We start from the raw sequence: 5790 nt of genomic DNA, 5'->3' as shown, positions 1-5790 counted from the left end.
CAGCAGAGCAATGTGTGTGTCTGTGTGAGTGCATTTGACACTGCAAGTGTATACGCATGTGCCTGCTTTGTATGTACATAAATGTATGATAATGTGTAGTGCTGTGACTGCGTGTGTGTGTGAGTGTGTGTGTGTGTGTGTGTGTGTGTGTGCGATGCGGTTTTTCAGAGGGAGGAGAAGTGCAAAGAGAGCCTGGCAGCCTTACAACACTTTACACGGAGAAAATGAGAGGGTTGAGGGGGTGGGAAACCAAACATAACATAACAACACTGGGAAGGGGAGCAGATCCCTACCTTTGCGCCCAAGGGTCCCCCTCCCTCTCTCAAGACTGGCCGAGCCAGACATATTTCATGGATGAGACATCGACACACTCAATCAGCAAGACCCACCTTTTTTTTAGACGTGTGCTTTCACTGGAGAGCTTGTGTGTGTGTGTGTATGTGTGTGTGTGTGTGTGTGTGTGTGTGTGTGTGTGTGTGTATGTGTGTGTGTGTGTGTGTGTCCACCAGAAAGAAAGAAAGAAAGAAAGAAAGAAAGAAAGAAAGAAAGAAAGAAAGAAAGCAAGAAAGAAAGAAAGGGAAGTGTTCCTTAGGAAGATGAAACACACATGCTGTCATTTGACACACACACACACACATAAAACCACTTGAACACTACAAATGTATGCACACTCACTGCCTCACAGACTCTTGTCCTAACAGGCCTCCTCTGCTTAGTGACAGACAGGATGTTAGGCACACTTTCATCAGTCCAAGGCTTTGATTCCTCCGCCGTCACTCCTGTTTATTTTCCTGCTTTGTCCCTTCACTCAGCTGCGCTTTTGAAATATTTCCCCAATGATGGAGCCTGTCATTCCATCTAGACTGAAGGAGGAGAGGGGGGTGGGGGGGTGGGGGGCTGAAAAGGTGAGCTTACTCCTGCATTTACTCCTACACCCACCTTGTTCATCTACCATTCATCCATCTGTTAATCCTTCCCACCTTCATCCTTCCCTCCCCCTGTCACGCACTTCATGATTAACCCCCTCCCACCACCACCACACACACACACACACACACACACACTTCCCCCTTCCCTATTTCATTCCGTCACGTGTTGTCAGCAGGGATTTTTGTTAAGCAGAAGGAGGGTTCGGTATGAGTCACAGATTCCTGGGCAAAGATTCACAAGGTAACATCTGCTTTTCAGTGCTGGGGGCAGCTCTCACCCCCTACCTGGCCAAAACTGTATCCTGGCCCGTATGTATCTACCCACCTGCATGGGCAAAACGCCTGTGGATCTCTTCACTATGGCACAACCATTAAAACCTTCTCTGGAAGTGGAAGTTGATGATGGCAGGCCTGCAATTTTGGCTTCCCATCCTGCAGACTTGGCATGAATAACAGGAAGCCCAACCTAAACATCATGCGCCCTTTTTAGGGATAGAAATACCACGATAGTCAAGCCAGAACTGTACCAACAGTTTTCAATGCACAGTGTTGGATGATTGGTAGAAGAGGATCTGATCTGTGAATCTATAAGATTTATAATGGCTCTTCCTCAATCTTATCCTTTTGCTGCATACAAGTACATCCAATCTCAGTAGTGGCAGGAGAAATAAATCATTAGACCATCCAACTGTATTGAATCAGCACAGCTGGTCAAATAAAAAAGTAAAAAAGTGGCATGAAGACAGTGAGGTGTGCAATTAGCTAATGCAACCAGACAGCCATTTTGGGTTGAACAAGTCTGCAGAGGAGGATGCGATGATGATGCTGCAGTTTCTTGTCACAGTGCTTAGTTTGTCTTCTGGCACACTGCTCAGCTCCCTGACTGGAAGGGCGGTTATATAAACACGCACACACACACACACACACACACACACACACACACACACACACACACACACACAGAATCAACCTATTGATCAAGTTTCTGCTAATCCATGAATCACTGCGCAGGGAAAATCTAAGGCCAGTTTATGGAAATGAGAATCCTGTACATTAAAAAGTCCTTAATTAGGGAGCATAACAGTGGACACTGGTGCCTCTGGTTCAAAATGGTGTTGCCGATTCCACAGGAGAATTACTCCTCATTTCTCCTTCAGACCACTGTCCTCCTATGAAATCCTGTTGTTAAGGAAAGATTCAATATATCATACAGAGAGGATATGACATAATCCATTAATGGTGATTTAGAGTGGTCAGTTTCATTTCAAATTGGTATCTCATTACACATCGAGCAACAGAAATAGCCAGCAGGTACAGAATACAAAATCAGCTCAGCAACGGTGACTAAATCATTTGGAGTCAGACAGGTTTTGATCTTGCCATTCATCTGCAGTGGCGCAGTCGTAGGCGTTCACATTAGACTAATTTCCTAATGGATTCTGGCGAGCGCCTGCCAAAGAGCAAGTTTGGAATGAATGAATGGTATCCATTAGACAAAATGGTCGTTGGTAAATTGTGGCCACTCTGCATAAACGGGCGGGAGCTGGAGCAGATGGATGGAGAGGTCTCGTACCCAACTCATAGTAATGGAAGCTGGCTCGCTATCATTCACTCCCTTCAATATGGCCAGTAAACCGTTCACAGCTGGTTTTGAAAATAATGAATTACAGGAAGCTCATACTGACATATTGAATTTGACATTAACATTTGGTAATCCCAACAATGAGGATTTCTGTTATTTCATGGATTACAAAATGACCTTGAGGATGACTCAAATGATTTAATGTGCTTGTGTGGAAACTTTACACTTTAAATCCACTCTAGAAGGCAATACAGTCGCCCTGTGTGACATGAGAAAGTGGGGGGGACTTTATCCAGGTTCCTATCCATAATAAAGCAGACACAGTCTACATGGTCTTCCTCACTGACACTCCTTTATCTTGTCTCCACTCAACCTTATCTATGGTAATCCATTCAGATAAACCTCAAGCACTGTAAGGCCTGCATTTTCACAGGAAATGAACAGTGGGAAAGATACTACATGTTTGGCTGTGAGAAAAAAGGAGAGACGGGGCCCGTGAGAATCCACCACAAGTCACCCAGATGGCGAATATTTACCTGTTTGTTCATTCCATTGACACTGACAACAAACTTTTAAGCTCCGCTCAAGGTCTCAAGCTGCAGATCTCCAGACTAAAAGAGAAAGCCGGAGAGAGAAAAAAAGAAATAGGAGAGGCTCCACAGGGCATTGAACTATCTGACATTCCAGTTAAATGCACAGGGATAAAACCAGGTGTGAAACCACCTCTCCTGTTTAGACTTGACGCCACAAAGCAGAGGGCCATCTGGCAAACTGTCAGACAGCTAAACACAGTCTGTTCATTGCAGCGTTTCTACCTCCACTGTTTGTCTTGGGAAAGTGGTGCTGCATTTAGAGGAATATAATGTGGCAATGGAAAACACCTCATTTATTCTCCTTAACTTCTCATCTTGCTTGTCTGTATGCGGTATGGAGAAAGGGAACCTTTTATAGATTTCATTTGAAAATAAATGTGTCTGTATTTTCAATACTTCCAATATATCTCCATCAGATGGAAGTAAAAAGAAAAAGCTAGCTTAGCACTAGTTGCATCAATATACATCTTAAACAGCAGAATTAAACACATTTGCAATGAGTAAGTCCAAGAACCAATATGCAGTGCCAAAAACAAAACAATCTATTGTTGCGAATGGCAAACTACACCTTTCTGGGAAAACAATCAGCTTTAAACGAACCTTCTACCAAGCAGTCTAACGGCTCCAAAATAGATCTGAATTGTGGAGAAAAACAGAGCTGAAAAAAGCAATTTTCTTATGCAAATGCAGTGAGCTGCTATAATCATTTCATATATATGTCAGTTCAACATGGATCTAATGAAAATCTTAGTGTCTCACACACACTAGCACATGTAAATGTTTGTCCTTATGGCAAGAATAATAGAGATTGAAGTAAAACAATGCTGCAAGATATTGTGTATGAACCAAGAACCAGCACAGATTCAAAAACTATTCAGTCTGTGTTGTGTGTTGTGAAAGTGAGGAGGGCTTCAGGCATGTTCTGAATATTTAAGTCTCTGTTGGCATGCACTGACCTCCCTTCTCCTCTTTATATAAAACTTTCACAGACAAACTTTGTGTGCGATGCCTGACAGTGAACATGTGTTCCACCAGTGTTTGATCATAGCAGACTGGTCCTACTGGGGGGAAATAAATCCCTGATCATTGCAAGGCCTTGGTCTGCAACATGTCACCTCTCGACAAATCATACACAGATTAAGTTATTGCTTTACCTTTTTACTAACATGTAGCTTCTCTTCATCCCGGAGCATTTGTTGTGAAGCTTGATTTTAATGCGTGAACAGAGGTTACCTACCTCTGTTCACGCATTAAAATCAAAAGCAAGCATGTTCTTCCTAGGTGCCTGCTTCAGTGTGAGAGGGTGTTAGAGTGAAGGAAAACAGGTGGCCTGTCCTGTGTTGGCCGTAGGTTATTTTATCAGTACACTGGAGGGGTCCTGGAGCCTCCTGGGGTCTTTTAAAGGGGTTAATGAAATACTGTAATAACGTACTATGTATGCTCAAGATGTAAATGTGTGTAGTTTTGTAATAATAATATCTTGCTTTTGACTTAAGTACTGTATAATTTACACGCAAAGGAATTGGAGTTAGGAAATGTTAAGGTCAAATTTGAAGTAAATCATATTTCCAGACATGAAGGTGGAGCGTCTAATTTCCTTAAACAAATGTTATTCACTGTACAACCATCCATTTTATGAAGGCAACATGACAAACAAAGGCAAACTTCCAATAATGAAAAAAACAACTGAATATGAATGCATGCATGGATAGAAATATACAAACATCAGCCATGATGACTTGCATTTCACAAGGTAAGCTCATCACCGGATGAGTTCATCAGTATTACTCCTCCAGCCAGGTTTGCTGCACTGGGAGACAGCAGAAAGACGATGGCTGTACAGGGTGTACTGTAAGAAACTGGACACCGTGTCTGTGGTCTGAGTCAGATAGATGCCAAGCAGGCAAGGCTCACTCTTCTGTTCTCATGCTGATACCTGATAAAGGGGACTGGGCCTGTTCTCTGGAAAAACAAAGGAGCTACAGCAGCCTCATTTGATAGCGCTGGAATGTCTGTGTGTGTGTGTGAGAGTACTTTGTATATATGCTTGCTTCAAGTAGGGCAATTCCAAGTGGGTGTGTGCCTGTGCATTATCTATAAGAGCAATGTAAAACATATAAGCAGAGGAAATGAATAGACACCTTCAGGATAAGGGATGTTTGAAACAGAACATAAAACTGAATGCCAAGACACTGAATAACTTCAGCAAGAGTGGTGCATTATTTATGTAGCATGCACTGTGAGGTATCACTTACATGACTTTAACACAAGCTCAAAGGCTGGATTGGTTTTCGATACTGAGTTGCAGTGATTCTCTGATGGACCATGATGCAGGGATACACCGGGGTGCAGCTATGCAGCTGCTTCTCAGTGAAACACAGCCCCAGGGTTTTGCATACAATTTGGCTACCAGTGTTGCATCTCTGGTTACAAGTCTTTCTTTGCAGTGACACATGTCTGAGTACAGTCAACTCTATCCAGCTGCAATCCGTTCCTCTGTAAAAGCCATCAACTCTCACTAAAGTGTAGCATATCAAAATAGATGATAAAAATAGGCTCCCTCATTGTCATAACTGTGAAAAGTACAGATTGACCACTGCAGGGGCAAGACAAGTATAACACTCCTTAGAGCCAGTATTTCATGCTGATTGACTAATTCATATCTGACCGTTCTCTTGCCATTTTT

This window comes from Scomber japonicus, chromosome 4, assembly GCF_027409825.1.
Source record: "Scomber japonicus isolate fScoJap1 chromosome 4, fScoJap1.pri, whole genome shotgun sequence".
In the NCBI taxonomy this organism is placed as follows: domain Eukaryota; kingdom Metazoa; phylum Chordata; class Actinopteri; order Scombriformes; family Scombridae; genus Scomber; species Scomber japonicus.
Note: the sequence above shows the minus strand (reverse complement) of the source record.